The sequence below is a fragment of the Lissotriton vulgaris genome, chromosome 6 (assembly GCF_964263255.1).
Source record: "Lissotriton vulgaris chromosome 6, aLisVul1.2, whole genome shotgun sequence".
Classification (NCBI taxonomy): domain Eukaryota; kingdom Metazoa; phylum Chordata; class Amphibia; order Caudata; family Salamandridae; genus Lissotriton; species Lissotriton vulgaris.
Window position 1 is genome coordinate 1,901,333,977 of NC_141694.1, and position 18,978 is coordinate 1,901,352,954.

The window sequence follows — 18,978 nt, forward strand, 5'->3', positions numbered from 1 at the left end:
CTTCTTAGAGTGGCTTGTTGCTCAAATGGGTGCAATTCTTGATAGTTATATGTTTTCCTGGTCTTCATTGCTTGATTTGACTTGCAAGAAATTGTAACTCATAGTCATTGAAATGTCTCTCATAATTACAATGAAATTTTGAAAATGTCACACATTGCAATCTGAAACCTTGGCAGCTATGAGCAGCCTCCAATCAAATGCTGGTAAAGCGCAGTAGCCTCCAATCAAATGCTGGTTAAGCTCAGTAGCCTCCAATCAAATGCTGGTAAAGCAGAGCGTTAGCCTGAGGTTGAGTCTCAAGCAGGCTCAGCCAGACCTCACAGACGCCTGTGTGCCTCTAAAAGTGCAGCCCTGCTCAGAGCAGAGGTTGGCATGGCAACAGGGCGTAAGATGTGCCAGCCACCACCGGAAGTGAGCCCTGAGGGCGGTGCCTCACAGACCCGGAAGTGAGGTGCAGAGTGACAGCCCGGCCAGAGCAGGGGAGAGGGGTCTGCCTGTGACGCCCCCACGCGGCCCAGAGAGGACCTGCACCCGTCGGTCGCTCCAGGTAACCCCTGCTCCGAGCGCCGCGGAAGGGAACCTTTAGTCCAGGCGCTAAACTTTGCAGATCCGCATTCTTAAAACTTTAATAATTAAGAGAGCTCCGAATCAACTGGTGATTGACATCATTGTTTAACATGAGACTTCTGCTCGGTCTTTAAGAGCGTTCACCCTCTCTAGTCCTGCACTCTACCCGCGCGGCTCCAGCCCCGGTGGAATATGCGCTGGTCACCGTGGCCGGCAGGACTCACGCCCTGCGCGTGACAGCCACGCATCCCTTGCAGACAGACAAGGGATCCACTCGTCGCGCGGGACAGACCCCCCCCATGAGGGGCTCGTCTCCTGACCGTGAGGCTGCGCCCTCCGGCCCACTCCCTGCCCTCCACACCCGGCCGGGTCGCGGCCGTACCCGGGGCCCCGCGGTGCGAGCTGCAGAGAGTCACCCCAGCGCCAGATGCTTCATATACTAATTTATGCAAGAGGAAAGAGCCAATCAGCGCCTAGACGCTCTTCCGCTCTCGTATGTCGGAGCGCGGCCAGTGACACAAACGACGGACGGCCTAGTGATAGCGGCAGGATCACTTCCGGGGCGCGGGAGGACTGGTGTTTCATCCTCGCATAAATATTTACCACTCCCTCTAAAATGACAACTGTGTTTTGAGTGTTACAAATCATCTTATATTTCCCAGCAGTTCTGGCAGTACAGCTCCGAAAATGTCTACTGTTGGTTCAATAGGGCGACCAACTGGCATAGGTGCAAATTCAGGACGGTGAGTGTTAAAATTCTGGACAAAGGGACAAAATTCAGGACAAAAATTCAGGACAAAGGGTCCAAATTCAGGACAAAACTTCGGGACAAAAGTTAAGTTTTACAGACACGTCAGAGGTGGTAGCACCATAGTATATAAGTAAGTAAATAGACAACCACCTAAGTACAAGTCAAAATAAGTTTACATTAGGTTGAGATAACCGTGCAGGTCACAGTTTTTCAGTATGGCTGCAGCTTGCTACCTTAGACGATTCAAAATTTGCATCTCGCTCCAGCAGGTACTTAAGTCACCAGACAATGGTGAACAACACCTGAATATAAATGAGGCCGCTTTTATTGTTGATTGAAAACTACTGGATATCCAAGGAGCTTTGCAGTGACAGCCCCCAGTAACAGAACGGCCCTACCCCCCTTTCCGCCTCCCAGTGAAACACCCAATGCCTGGTCCAGCCTTGCTACCACCCTCCATTGGTGCCCCTCATCTTCACTTAGAACGTCTCTCATGTGTATTTCATTTCTTTTATAGTGTTACTCATCCCAAGTATGTAGGGCAGGGTGTCGGAGTACGTTACATCACACACACATTATATAGAGACAATGACTCATATTAATGTGAAAGTCATTGTATAGGAAATGTTACTTAAGATAATGGGTGCTGCAAGGTGTAATCATTCTTTCATCCATCATTCAGTCTTTCACCATTCATTCTGTCCTTCCATCTGTGTGCCCATCTATATCCAAACATATTTAACCATTTGCAAACCTATCCACCATATATCCTTCCATCCACCATTTCACTCATCCATCCCTTCATCCAGCCTTTCACTCTTCCATCATTCATCTACCCACCCTTTCACCCCATATATCGATACAGTCATCCATCCACTCTACCACCCATCCATCTATTCACTCAGCCATCCAGCCATTTACCCTTTCACCCATCCAGCTATCCATTCACTTACTCATCCATACACCCATTCACTTGCCCATCATCTACCCTTCCACCCAAACATCCATCTATTTACCTTTTCTCTCATCCATACTTCCACTAATTCACTCATCCATCCATTTTTAGGTCGAGCGACCTATCTCAATGCCCATGGGCATTGAGCGGGAGCTCGATATATTGCGTCTTAAACAGACTTTACCTAACTGGGCGATTTGGTGCTGTGCCCGTGGCTTTTAGGTCAATGCGCAAGCGCATTGACCTAAAATGCGCGTGCACATCACCAAATCGCCGTCTGTTCCCTCAGCCGCACTCCTCCCACACCTTTGAAGTGAAGCTTCACTTCAAAGGCCCCTGCTGCTTTCACACCCTCTCCCCGCTCCGCCCCCTCCCCTGCCCGCCGTGTCGCATTTCTCCCCTCCCCCCCTTCTCTGCCTTCAATCCGTCTTGAAAACCATTTTCTGTTTAAAACGTCTCGAGAGAAATTACATTGGAAACTGGGGATAGTAGTACGGCTTTAAAAGGACAATTACAAGTACTGACATTGTAATAATTTTCAACCTTTACAGGTCTCATACTAAATAATCTCTGTAATATAAATGATTGTGCATAAATATGACAGTGCACATCTAGTCACACATTGTTACTGAAGGAGGTAATCGGGCTACTACCGGACCGTATCGAACACTTAATCACAGTTATTTGCAGTATTTTGTTCACATTCCAAACTTTTATTCTCCAGATTTAAAAAATCCTGCATGAAATCCAAGTACAGTTTTCATGAATCCTGTCGAAGTCTGGGTCAGAACTCCCAGTGGGCTGTCTGCACTTGCACACAAAACCAAAAGATCTGTTCATATTGAGTGAAAGAAACAAATCATTTGAAGAATTAACCTATACAAATTGGATCAAAACAAGTAGCATACACGTTTGCGGATCTTGAATTTCTAAAATACAGCCCCTTTAGAACTGTAGCCTGGAAACAAGTGATCAGTTGCCTCTGAATTAATGCGTGATGTAACGTTTCCTTTTGAAACACACAATTTATCCAGGATTGATGTCAGAAATGTTTGTTTATTGCATTTTTAGAGCACAACATATTCCTTTGGTATTCAATGCTACTTTGGATGGTTCTAGATCAGGCTTCTCCAACGAGTAGCTCTTCCGCTTCCTGTAAGTAACTCTCCTGTGTGCAGCTCCGCTTTCTAAATTAGAAGCGTTTTATTGGTTGTATACCATACTTCGAAATTGTGTTTTCAAAAAGATAATGTGAACATCTAAGCTTCAGTGCCTCAACACATGCTGCCGAGATGGTTGCTGCTTTGAAGGCATGGAGATCTCTGACAGGCTCCAGCCCGCCTGAGCAGAGAGCATATCTCTCTGCTGCTCTGGCTGAACTAAGTAAAGCCTGCAAAACGCTACATTTGCTCCTTTTCTGTGTATTTGCGTAATATGGGCATGTGCATCACTGGAAACAGTACCATCCCTTGACATTGGGAACACTATTGCTCTTGTAGCAGCCCATGATTAATATACTTACTATATGGGTTGGGGGGGGTTGTTTTTTCAGCATTCTGTTTCCCAAAATATGAAATCAGCTTCTGCTGACTCTGCAGCAGATTACAAAAAGAAAATCTGCCTTTTTGGAAAAACCTTAGGACTTTACTCTGTAGGTAGTTTTTGTTCAAATCGCCTCAATTTCTCTTACGCTAAACTAGTCGTTTTTAGTGCCAAGAAGCTGATGTGGCCCTCATTACAAATTGGCAGTTAAAAACCCTGTTATTTCTCTCCGCCAGAATTGCCTTTAACTGGAGTCCTAATAAATCTAGGGATTGGGGATAACGAAAAGGTTTTGGGAAATAAGATGCAGAATCAGTGATTCTGCGCCGATGTCGGTATTATTTTTATCCTGAAACACAGTTATAATAAGCACTTTTTTTTGGGTGCACGTTGTAAATTAAATCCACACCAACTGATCATCAGTAAAATTAAGACGTGTTACAGCAAAAACTTTAAAAAATAATATAATCTAGATCATATGAAACAATTGTAGATTGACTTCACTGACAAATTCATTATAAGAGTACCCTTCAACTAATTAAGTTGAAGGAAAAGAATTACAAGTTACCTTGGTTTAAAAATGTATTTTTGTGCTCTTTCGATCATCACGTACTATCTCTTCTTTTGCTCTTCCCCAAAACTGCCCCACCACCATCCATTAGTTCTCCTGGTGCCCCCCTGCACCGGACTTCCCTCAAAAACCTTTTTCTCCTGTCTTGAAACAGCTTGTTGTTTTAGGCTTGCAGAAAATTTAATGTTTCCAGCCAGGGGCTTCCTGGAAGGAAGCCCCTGAAAGTTCATGTTTCATCTCACGCTTTATTAAATGTATCCTACATTCGAAGGATTTATTTTCAGTTTTTTAATATAAGTCTGTTTATGGATTTTCTCATGCATGCTAAACGTACAAGGGCATTTTCATGTACAGCTACTTGATGTAAATTCAAAACAGTTTTGAAACAAGACCTATTTCACTATGAGTTACATTTCGATCTCCCAGCCAACTCCTAGATTTGTGGTACCATCAGAATAAACGTTCCAAGGTCGTCAGATTGTCTTATGATTTTGTGGACATTTTCTGCTCATCTAAGCTACCTCCTCTGCCTAGTCACAAATCGCTTTCCCTTTTTTCCATTCCGTAACCAAAGGCGCAACTTTGGATCTTCAGATATTAGTGATATCCGTTTGGCAATAATGAAGCCCTTCCTCCCCATGGTTCCTGATGCTCTGCACCCTGCCTAATCATCCATCAGGCCCAAGAGTGTGAACTTAAAAGACGTTTCAGCTGGCTTCTGGACTACACTCCCTCTGTATTGTATGCATACCGTACCAGTATTTCTTTATGATCAGGCACTCCAACCCACCACATCCACCATCAACAACACATCCACCACCACCACCACCACCACATCCACCATCACCTCCACATCCACCATGACATCCACCGCAACATCCACCACCACCACATCCACCACATCCACCACCACCGTATCCACCACCACCACACCCACCACCACTACATCCACCACCACATCCACCACAACCACCACCCCATCCACCACCACCACCACCGCATCCACCATCACCACATCCACCGCATCCACCACCACATCCACCATCAACACCACATCCACCATCACATCCACCATCACATCCACCATCACATTCACCACCACATTCACCACCACATCCACCATCACATCCACCATCACATCCACATCCACCATGACATCCACCATGACATCCACCGCCACATCCACAACCACATCCACCACCAACACATTCACCGCATCCACTACAACCACCACCCCATCCACCACCACCGCATCCACCACCACCGCATCCAACACATCCACCGCATCCACCACCACCGCATCCACCACCACATCCACCACCTCATCCACCATCACCACCACATCCACCATCACATCCACCATCACCACCACATCCACCATCACATCCACCACTACCACATCCACCACCACTTCACCACCGCATCCACCACCACCACATCCACCATGACATCCACATCCACCATGACATCCACCGCCACATCCACCACCGCATCCACCACCACATCCACCACCGCCACATCCACCACCGCCACATCCACCACCACCACAGCCACATCCACCACCATATCCACCACCACCACATCCACCACCACCACATCCACCACCACATCCACAACCACCACCACATCCACCACCACATCCACCGCATCCACCACCACATCCACCGCATCCACCACCACATCCACCGCATCCACCACCACATCCACCGCATCCACCACCACATCCACCACCACATCCACCACCACATCCACCACCTCATCCACCACCGCATCCAACACCGCATCCACCACTGCATCCACCACTGCATCCACCACCACCGCATCCACCACACCCACCACCACATCCACTACAACCACCACCCCATCCACCACCACTGCATCCACCACATCCACCGCATCCACCACCACCACATCCACCGCATCCACCACCACCACATCCACCGCATCCACCACCACATCCACCATCACCACCACATCCACCACCACATCCACCACCACTTCACCACCGCATCCACCACCACCACATCCACCGCCACATCCACCACCACATCCACCACCACCACATCCACCACCGCCACATCCACCACCACCACATCCACCACCGCCACATCCTCCACCACCGCCACATCCACCACCACATCCACCACCACCGCCACATCCACCACCACATCCACCACCACATCCACCACCACATCCACCACCACATCCATCACCACATCCACCACTTCCACCGCATCCACCACCACCACATCCACCACCACCACCACCACCACCACCACATCCACCACCGCATCCACCACCACCACATCCACCACCACCACATCCACCACCACTACATCCACCACCTCATCCACCCCCTCATCCACCACCTCATCCACCACCTCATCCACCACCACCACATCCACCACACCCACCACCCCCACCACCATCACTTCCACCACCACATCCACCACCACTTTCACCACATCCACCACCACATCACCACCACATCCACCATCACCACCACATCCACCATCACATCCACCACCCCCACCACCACCACATCCACCATCACCTCCACATCCACCATGACATCCACCGCCACATCCACCACCACATCAACCACATCCACCACATTCACCACCACCGCATCTACCACCACCGCATGCACCACCACCACCACACCCACCACCACTACATCCACCACCACATCCACTACAACCACCACCACCACCGCATCCACCACCACCACCGCATCCACCACCACATCCACCACCACATCACCACCACATCCACCATCACCACCACATCCACCATCACATCCACCACCACCACATCCACCGCATCCACCACCACATCCACCACCACTTCCACTGCATCCACCACCACCACATCCACCACCACCACCACCACCACATCCACCACCGCATCCACCACCACATCCACCACCACATCCACCACCACATCCACCACCACATCCACCACCACCGCATCCACCACAGCATCCACCACCGCATCCACCACCACTACATCCACCACCACTACATCCACCACACCCACCACCATCACTTCCACCACCACCGCATCCACCATCACCACCACCACAACATCCACCACCACCACATCCACCACCACATCCACCACCACATCCACATCCACCATGAAATCCACCACCACATCCACCACCACCACATCCACCACCACCACATCCACCACCACATCCACCACCACATCCACCACCACATCCACCACCACTTCCACCACCACTTCCACCGCATCCACCACCACCACATCCACCACCAGCACCACATCCACCACCACCACATCCACCACCACCACATCCACCACCACCACCACATCCACCGCATCCACCACCACCACCACATCCACCACCACAATATATAAGAGCTTTATTGCGTGATTGAAAGAAAAATCATTGCAAATACAGAATCTTTAAAATATGTAAAAGATACATTTAAAATACATATAATAAATGGCGACTGATTGGGATCCAAGGTGGATAGGGACAGCCGATGGAGCCTGCCAGGAACTTTAAGCCATCGATGAATCACTGGCATTTGGCCCCTCGCAGAGTTTTTTTCCTGCGAGGTCCATGAACCTTACCACGGCACAGTTTAATTTGATGTTCCTGGGGTCAAAGCAGGCCAGAACTGCTGCTCTGCACGATCTAATCTTGTTTGTGTTCCAAAGGTGCTTCAAAAGGAACCGTCTTTCATTCAGCAGTTTTGGACAAAGACATAAAATGTGCGTGATGTCTTCTTTGTGATTCCCACAAAGTCAACAAAGTTCTCGTCCATGATCTCTTTTCCATTTTGGGAAATGGGCCAACAGGTTGATAACTCCCAGTCTCAGTTTTAGGAATTTTGATTTAGTTCGTGCAGTAAAAGATACGGTTAGATACTGTTGTGGAATCAACAGGGCATAGGAATGCTGAGTCAACCACCCATGACTTCTTTTTGCCAGCCGTGCCTTGTCTTCCACAGTTGACAACTTTTTTGTGCTTAGTTTCGCTAGCCGTTTAAATTCCATTTGGCTTACATGCATGCTCCAAAGTTCATTTAAGCATAAGGTTGTTAGGCCTTTTTTCCAATAGCCGTTCCCTGCGCGCCATGATTTCGTATCGAGACTAACCCAGAGATGGTGTGCTAGACTGCCTTCCTTAGATGATCTCAGTTTGTGACAGCACACAAGAAAGGTCATGGCTCTGGTGTATGGTTGATGGCAGATTCCCAGTTCCAACCTGATTTGTGCCGGAGATGTTTGAATTGGTAGTTTGAACACTGTTCTATAAATCCACCACCACATCCACCACCACCGCATCCACCACCACCACATCCACCACCTCATCTCCCACCTCATCCACCACTGCATCCACCACCGCATCCACCACCACATCCACCACCACCACATCCACTACAACCACCACCCGATCCACCACCACCGCATCCACCACCACCACTGCATCCACCACATCCACCGCATCCACCACCACCACCACCACATCCACCGCATCCACCACCACCACATCCACCGCATCCACCACCACATCCACCATCACCACCACATCCACCACCACATCCACCACCACATCCACCACCACATCCACCACCACCACCGCATCCACCACCACATCCACCACCACATCCACCACTACATCCACCACATCCACCACCGCATCCACCACCACCACATCCACCACCGCCACATCCACCACCTCATCCACCACCGCATCCACCACCACCACATCCACCACACCCACCACCATCACTTCCACCACCACATCCACGACCACTTTCACCCCATCCACAACCACCACATCCACCACCACCACATCCACCACATCACCATCACATCCACCACCCCCACCACCACCACATCCACCATCACATCCACCATCACCTCCACATCCACCATGACATCCACCGCCACTGCATCTACCACCACCGCATGCACCACCACCACCACACCCACCACCACTACATCCACTACAACCACCACCACCACATCCACTACAACCACCACCACCGCATCCACCACCACCACCGCATCCACCACCGCATCCACCACCACATCCACCACCACATCCACCACCACATCCACCACCACCACATCCACCACCGCCACATCCACCACCTCATCCACCACCGCATCCACCACCACCACATCCACCACACCCACCACCATCACTTCCACCACCACATCCACGACCACTTTCACCCCATCCACAACCACCACATCCACCACCACCACATCCACCACATCACCATCACATCCACCACCCCCACCACCACCACATCCACCATCACATCCACCATCACCTCCACATCCACCACCACATCCACCACCACTGCATCTACCACCACCGCATGCACCACCACCACCACACCCACCACCACTACATCCACTACAACCACCACCACCACATCCACTACAACCACCACCACCGCATCCACCACCACCACCGCATCCACCACCGCATCCACCACCACATCCACCACCACATCCACCACCACATCCACCATCACCACCACATCCACCATCACAACCACCATCACATCCACCACCACCACCACCACATCCACCACATCCACCACCACATCCACCACCACATCCACCACTTCCACCGCATCCACCACATCCACCACATCCACCACCACATCCACCACCACCACATCCACCACCACATCCACCACCACCTCATCCACCACCTCATCCACCACCGCATCCACCACCACTACATCCACCACACCCACCACCATCACTTCCACCACCACCGCATCCACCATCACCACCACATCCACCATCACATCCACCATCACATCCACCACCACCACCACCACATCCACCACCACATCCACCACCACATCCACCACCACCTCCACATCCACCATGAAATCCACCACCACATCCACCACCACATCCACCACCACCACCACATCCACCACCACCACATCCACCACCACTTCCACCGCATCCACCACCACCACATCCACCACCACCACCACATCCACCACAGCATCCACCACCACCACATCCACCAGCACATCCGCCACCTCATCCACCACCTCATCAACCACCGCATCCACCACCACCACATCCACCACACCCACCACCATCACTTCCACCACCATATCCACCACCACTTTCACCACATCCACAACCACCACATCCACCACCACCACATCACCACCCCATCCACCACCTCCACCCCATCCACCACCACATCCACCACCACATCCACCCCACATCCACCACCACATCCACCATTACCACCACCACCCCATCCACCACAACCATATCCCCCAGATCCACCACCACCACATCTATATATGTGTGGCTCTGTGTGTGTGAAGGTGCAAATGCAATGTTCTTGGATTTTCATCACAATAAAATACACTGAACATAATCTTCACAAAAGTTATTTACAAACGTTTAAGCTATTGCCATTATAAATTACAATAACTTTTATTTAAGTATTAATTATTTACAAAATTAAAAGCCATTGTTATTTGTAATATCAAGACATCTAAGTCACGTAAATACAACACACATTGCATTACAAATGCTATAGGTGTCACATTTGCAAAAGTTAAAACTATTGACATTGTAACTGACAAAGCTATTAATTTTGCTACTTTCAAAACCAACACATAAATACAAAAAGTGTCATTTACAATACCAATAGCTAAAACTTTCCTAATGCGAGACCTATTGCATTTCCAACGCTTGTTTCTTTCAATATCTATTCATTCATCCTTTCAGTAATCTATCCAGCCATTCGCACATTACTTTACTTATTTACTTTCCCACCTTTTCACATTATGAGCTGAGCCTTTGTCTGCAGAGTCGCAGACAGAAGAGGCCCATCAAGAACGTCACCCTCGCTGTAGTTCCTAAAGCAAGGAGTGGGGGAGGGTTCACTATGCCCCTGCACATAGGCAATCTGAAAACGTAGAAGTCATGAGTCATGCATGATGCACAGTGCCAGGATGTGAGGTGACTGTGACATGGTGTTGTTTCCAAGGCTTTAAGTGGTGTAAAAAACGTGGGGGTCTCTTCAAAGAGTGTGTTCCATGTAATTAAGGGCGTGGTTTAAAACACCTAGGCAAAAAAATCTGTGCTTAGCATTGTCTTCCGCCCGATCCACCACCACATCCACCACCACATCCACCACTACATCCACCACATCCACCACCGCATCCACCACCACCACATCCACCACCGACTGGTATTATGTTGTTTCTGTCATTGCATCCAGATGTATAATACAGAAAGTACCATTACACCAACAAGAAGCCAGAACTATTGGCTTTGTCAATGGGTGTTAGTTGCTTAAAATAAAAAATCCGTAACCAGGGCTTTGTTGAATATAATATTGAAAATACCTCACTCTAAAATGATGAGACAGTAAAAGAACAATAACCCCTTCTTTTTAACTTGTTTTTTAGGCTTCTTTAAATAAACAGTTTTCTCATGTTGCAGCATGGGCATTTTACCTTATTTCTAACATATTGCCCTGCTGTACACTAAGATAGGAGGAGGCTGCCAGCTTTAGCACCCCCAGACTGCCACATTGTCATTCTGTATGTGGCAATCAGCCGTCATACAGAATGACAATGGGCGGGTGGGACTGCTCTTGTGCTCCAGGAGGAGCGCGAGGCGCCCCATCAAGGGGGGATGAGGCCTCTCACAGGGAGAAGTGCTGCTCCCTGTGAAGGCCAAAATTACGGACAAAAGGCGTCCTTAAAAGGGATCCTCACGGACAACGGACGTGAGGCCCCAATTACGGACGGTCCGTGAAATTTACGGACGGTTGGTCACCCTTCTGTTGGATCATGACTTGTTTCTCCCTCAATGGCGGTGATATATTTGAGATTCACCCCAGGGAACGGAGCGCGTGCGGTCCCAGATTGAACACAGAGGCCCTGCATGGGTCAAAGGGGCCCTGCAAGGGTCACAGGGGCCCTGCATGGGTCACAGAGGCCCTGCAAGGGTCACAGAGGCCTTGCATGGGTCACATGGCGGAACTTTGGAGGAGTCTTTATAGTGTGCGGGTATTTCAACCCTTTACAGTCATTATAAACAAGGAAAGCAGCTGCACATATTAAAACACTACAATCAACATTAGGGCGTGCTTGTTGAAAACCATTACAATTACCAACAAGCATTGAAAATGCAACAAGTCTTGCCTTTAAGTTAAAGCCATTTGCTTTGCTAATGGTATTGTATAGCAAAGCATATGCCTTTATCTTAATGAAAGGCGAGACCTATTGTATTTTCAATGCTTGTTTTCTACCACGGATAGGTTTTATGTGCAAGTCTTTTAGCTAAAGGAATAAAGAGCACATGTAAAGGTCCATAAGTCAAGGCTTTTAAAAGTTTGGACTGTTGACCCAATTTTGGCCACCTCCACAAACCAAACCACTCAAAAAAACACCAGCGATTACGACAAGCCACTGGAAAGGGCTACACATTTGCGCTCTGGAACTCTAAAGTCGCACCAGAGGGATCAGGACAGAATGCCTTCATTTATGCCTTAGATTTTAATGCCAGGCGCATGTGTTTGTTTGATTTATTCGTCATGGAAGAGTCAAGAATCTGTTAGCAGAAAAGTATCCGTCAGCAGTATAAAGAGAACTGCAAACTGACCATTTCTCGAGCCTGGTCTTTTCACACTCGCAAACTCATATCATCTGTTCACCATCAGTCACCAAGTGAAAATGAAGCTTTCCTTAAAGCAACTTTGTGTCTGTTACAGAAAAACTGCTGCCTCTGCCTCCGGTATGCCCTTTATGGGATCATTTCAGGTCTAATCCCATTAAGTCTAATACCCCAAATTACATCATCCTATTCTACCTCAGTTAACTACACACATATCACTTCTGTTAGCGTAGAGACGAAGAGCTACTGAAAAGGCGTTGAGTTCTAGGTAAATGAAACAAGTGTGAGCTTTATATTTGCATTTAAGAAACCCTCATTTAACTTCTCATATGTTCCGTAGCACTTCTTTCCCTCGTGGAGGATTGCTCAGGAGGAAAACCCTGGAGATTTGTGCCAGGCCGCTGTCTCTGAAAGCACAGGAGGGTTGGTGCAGAGTCGGTCACTTGTCAGGGCAAGAAGCCTGATTATTTACTAGCCCTACCAAAATTTCAGAAGTACTCGTCTGTGTCGAAATTTAGAGATTCCCTATAGGTTTGGCCCCAAGAATGGTGTGTGTGGGTGTTTTCTGGAACATTATTGCTGTGTTGTCGTAAAGCAAGGTCAAAAAACAACCTTCAAAGTTAGACAACCAAAGCATTCTATATTCTCTTTTTTTGTGGATTGAGTGATGGAAACAGGGCATTGACCTAAATGGCGTTTTTGGCCATGCGCCCAGTCTCCTTCCCTAAGGTTCCGAGTATGGTGCCCGCAAATGCCCCGCATCATCCGATCAGATAGCTTGTTCATTTCATCATTTCAGACTTTTATGGATTTTCCAGTAGCTGCCGCTTTTATAAACAAGCAATTCGGCGACCTCCTCTCCGGACGTCAGCTCTGCAAGAATCCCAGGCTCTGAAAGTTTATAAATAAGCCTTCTATCAAGTTCCAACAACAGGTGTCCCCTCCCCCTTCATGCCCTAAAACCGGGCAGATACATACTGTACAGCCCTGCCTTAAAGGAGCTAGCCGCTTCCATGGACTGTGCTCGCTTTGCGAGGGTTAATGTGCTGGCACAGAACCACAGCACTTTCAGAGACTTTCGAAGCAAGGGCGTGACTTTAAGTCACTTCAGAATCTGCATCGATTCCAAAAGCGCCTCGCATGGCGAGGGCATCGCATATGCGAACCACAGCACTTTCAGAGACTTTCGAAGCAAGGGCGTGACTTTAAGTCACTTCAGAATCTGCATCGATTCCAAAAGCGCCTCGCATGGCGAGGGCAGCGCATATGCGCACTGCTAATGCCAGGCGAGACCTAAACCCTAGGACACAAAATGCATGCATTTAAATAGGGCTATCAGCAACATATATGGAATCCCACTCTGGTTAGCTGATAGAAAGGGGCAGCCTCAAAAGTGCCAGTGCAGGGGTGCAGCAACACATTATTCCTTGGACCAGACACCACCAGAGTTGTGAAACACTGAAAGGCTTCAATACAATAAGGGGTACAATCTGTCCTGTCAGCATAATACAACATCCATTAAAATCACTTAAAAATACCAGAATGTTCTTCCAAGGGTGCACAAAATTCCGACAAGTGCTGGTGCAACAGGTATAGCAGCAGATTATTCAGCAGAAACAGAAGTGGATTATTCCCCAAAGTGCTAGTGCTGTCAACTTTGAAGTTTAAGCATTTTAAAATCACTAACCTGTGTACACACCCAACCCTCTATAAACACCAGCAAAGTGTCAACAATGAAAGAACGAAAACACTTTTAAATGCTGGTATGATGTTATACAGCCTATGAATTGTTGAACTAATGTCCTAGTGGGCAGATGGAGCAGGGCTTGGCGTCTCGGGGGAGCCCCAGGGATTAAAGCAGAACCCCTCAGTGAGGTAAAACATTTTGTCAACAGGATGATCAGAATTATGCTGTCTGGATTGAACGAAGCAATGATGGTCTGCCGGCATGGGCAAACTTCCAATTGTTTCCACTCTCCCTGTAGCCTGGTTCTGCGCTTGTTCAAAGATGCTTGGCAGAGACACACATGTTCGAAGGATTCTTCGCAAGGGCCCCAGCCCCTTCAGGTTGTACCATCGTTAGGCTGGCGCCAACTGGCTAGATGTTTCAAAAACGGCCACTCCCCTAACCTAAGGGCGATAACTCTTGCTTTCAGATGAATTGCATACTTGCAGGTAAGATATAACTCTGGGGAGGCTGACTGGTACATGTTGATGTCTGCCCTAGGCATGTCTGCGCTTTACGAAGAGGGCTCTGTCTGAATGGCATGACCAAAGGAGGACACATTTTCTGTTGCCCGTTTTGAATTATAATTGACTCAAATTATGGCCCAAAGTTCTTTTGTTTTCAGTAATTGCTGGCAGTCCTCAAGGAACCGATGGTGTGCTTGGCCTGTCCCACTCACTAGAGCTGATTTCAGCCCAGAGCAATGCCTCTAGACAATCAGTCCAGACCCCTCGCAACTTATGACACAGGTTGAGGAAGGCCCCCGCACTGGCTAACTTCTGGTCTTGAAGGCCCAGTTCCAACCGGATCTGGAATGTAGATGGGACTTCGGCAGACAGAAAACCCTTTGTATATCTTTATAACGAGTTTATTCAGCAGGCTATTGTCCCTACCTAGTAAAATGTCCATGCAATAGGTCAATGAAAGAGAGATTTTGGTCCTCATGACTTCCAGCAGGGAGGAGACGCTAGGCTCCAGTAATGATTTTGATCATTTCGATCGAGGCACCTGGAGGGTCAGGGCTTTTGCTTTGACTTCTTTCTGTTGCTTCATGAAAACCCCCTAGCATCAGTATGCACCCCCAGGTACTTGCAAGTTTGATCTGACACAATTGCCATTTTAAAGCCAGCCACTACCTGATATTTTTTCCTGCCAATGATAACACACTTTGCATTCTTCAAATTCACCTCTAGGTTGTTGATGGTCATATGAGTGTGAAATTGGCTAAGCAGCCATTGGAGGCCTACCCTGTAAGACTGAACAGGGCAAGATTGCCGGGATGCAACAGGTTACTGATCCAGTACACCATCAATCTTTGGGAGGTGACTTTTGGTGACATCTACCAGCTGTGATAGATCCGCAATAAACAGGTTAAAAGCAGAGGGCCTAACGCGCCCCTGCTTCACTTCCTGTGATGTGGGGATTTTCCTGGATAAGTGGGTACCATAATGCATATCCAAGTAACAGAATGCAGCTGGATTATGGCCTCTAAAAGTTTTGAGGGTATTCCCATTTTCTTTAGTTTGATCCACAGACTTCCCCCCCCCCCTTAATACTCGGTCAAATGCCGCCTTAAGTCAATAAAGTAGCAGTACATCAGGGAATGTAGAGTGGTTCAAAGCAAACACAACAAGATGATGGACGGAGCGCTGAAACGTTTCAGATACTCACCCCCAGTCACAGATCTGGGTTGAATCAATCATCGTTCTTTAGCTCACTTCGCCACCCAAGTTCAGACACAGCTATATGATCAATCAATCATTAAATCACAAAATTTATAGAGCGCGCTACTCACCCGCGAGGGTCTCAAGGCGCTTGGATGGGGGGGGGGGGTCGGCTACTGCTAGAAAAGCCAGGTCTTGAGATGCTTCCTGAAGGCGAGATGGTCGTGGGTCAGTCGTAGGTGGGTGGGGAGGGTGTTCCACGTCTTGGCCGCTAGGTAGGTGAAGGATCTTCCTCCGGTGGTGGTTCTGCGGTTCCGTGGAACGCCGACGAAGGCGCGGCTGGTGGAGCGGAGCTGGCGGGTAGGTGTGTAGAACGAGAGGCGGTTGTTGAGGTATTCGGGACCCATGTTGTGGAGAGCTTTGTGTGCGTGGGTGAGGAGTCTGAACGTGATCCTCTTGCTGACGGGGAGCCAGTGCAAGTCTCTCAGGTGGGCGGAGATGTGGCTGTGTCATGGGATGTCCAGGACGAGTGTGGTAAATTTAAATTACCTATACTTAATTTATGCGGTAAAGTTCAATAAGAATAACTCAGTCAAAAATAAGAGGCAGAATCCGTGGTATTTGAGGTTTTAAAAAGGGGTTTTTATTCCTTAAAAAGGAATTGGGTATATGATTCGAATCATGGCAAATCGCTTCCGTCACCACGAAGGTTCGGGAAGGGATAGACAATACTTTATTGACAGGTTATCATATATATAGTCAATGCATTACAGTGAAGACGGATGCAGGAGGCGTAACAGCTGAGAGGAGAGATAAGAATACACATACGTAATGAAAGAGGCATTACAATAGGCGTGCATGAGGGCATGTACTAGAAACGTCATTATGAGATGTCATAGGTGGGTGTATCCATAAGAGAATCCTGCAGTGTCAGCGGAAATATATGGCAGAGATGCGTGCGCAGCAGTATGACGTGTAATTGACGTGTAACTGGAGGGTGAAGGGAACTTGACATTTAGCCTTACATGAGGAGACAGAAGTCTGGGGTGTCAGAACAACCTAATCCCAAATCGTATCTAATATCTTGTGTTTAAGGAACTGTATTATCTGGAAGGAAAGGTCTCTCGGGCAAAAGGCTATTCTATACTGACTGCTAGTGCGTGCATATGCGTCTACGTGTCTACATGAGATGCGAGGGGGCATGGGCCTACCATGGTAACAGGAGCTATGAATTACTTGCATGGAGACAGTGAGGCCGGGCCCTTTGCTCTGCAGCTGGAAGGATGTTTTCCTACACTACTAGACAGGAATGTATTTTCGAGGAGAAAGGCAGATATTTTGAAGGTTGAATACAGTCTTGGCAGGCAATGCAGGCCGAGTCAGGCACCGTTAGCCGCGCAGGAAGTAAGACAAAGGTCATGAATACAGATGCTCATCCAGGCTGGAGTATTCAGAGACATAAAGCAGGAAAGGACTCGATGACAGAAATCAGGGCCTAACTCGCCTGAGCCAGGGAAAACGTGAAAAGTGCACCATGAAAAGACGTTGGCAAGGCACACTTAGGAACGGAATATCCGATCCATTCATGATTGATATGAAAGAGGACATGTTAACGTTGGACGCAAATGTATTTGCGTCTTCATAGCTGGCACAGAAGGGAAGTTACATGCACTTTAAGCTCGTACATGGAGACGGTGGAGTACACGTTAGGGAACATTTCTGACCATAAAATTTATATTTCCTCATTCCCTCCTTGTTCCCTAAGGACCCTTCATGATATATCAATACTCATGAATCTGTCAATCTGTTCACGTAGTATCATTTGCTCTTCTTTCTTATTATGTCGTTTTGAATGAGAACTTGAATGAGGAATACATGATGTGGCGCACAAGCCGCAAATCGCTGGCCCACATTGTAGACATAGGCAACAACTGAATACTATGAGAAGGGCAATACCTAGGAAGGATAGGATCTTCCATCCCCAGGCTGACAACGTGGTCCAGAACCAACCGGACCAAGTCCAGGTGCCTGGATTCTGGTGTATCTGACTTGCAATTTTGTGAAGACGGGTAATGGCTTTATATACTGAAGGTGCGTTTTGTGGAATGAAAACACAGCAACTCGATCCGATGACTCTACAGGCTCCGCCCCTATCGGCCAGTATGACGTCAAGGACGAGACGATTTTGAAGAACAACAATCCGCATGGCAGACTGCTCCTCTGTTAAGTTACCTAGGGCAGAAGTAGTTTAATTCACTACTGCTTCAAGGGTTCTAGTCAAGTGTCATATTGATTTACTATTGAAGACAGCTCCTAAGTAGGGGAAGAGACCTTTATTGAAATCCGTGTATTGTTCCAATGCAGTTTCAGTATAGTCGACAATCGGGAGTTCTCTCTTGGGTCTATTGGGTACTAGTCGGGAGTTTTTGTGATAGTCAGCTGGGGCTAGAAAAACAGGTGGCAGAAGGAATGCAATGTAACAGGTACCATCCCAATCTAATGGCAAACGTATATATGCTGTGTGACCACAGACGAAATAGG

General features: G+C 48.2%; 1 protein-coding gene across 2 annotated transcripts in view; it reads left to right on the forward strand.

Moving 5' to 3' along the window:
- Positions 1-442: 442 nt before the first annotated feature.
- Positions 443-18,978, forward strand: part of LOC147709847 (NACHT, LRR and PYD domains-containing protein 12-like) — a 275,583-nt gene continuing 257,047 nt past the window's right edge. Inside the window, exon 1 of one of the 2 annotated variants that reach the window (XM_086928309.1) lies at positions 443-547. The gene's annotated coding sequence lies outside the window, so the exon portion shown is untranslated. The remainder of the gene's footprint in view (positions 548-18,978) is intronic. The other variant, XM_086928307.1, reaches the window with a different exon arrangement.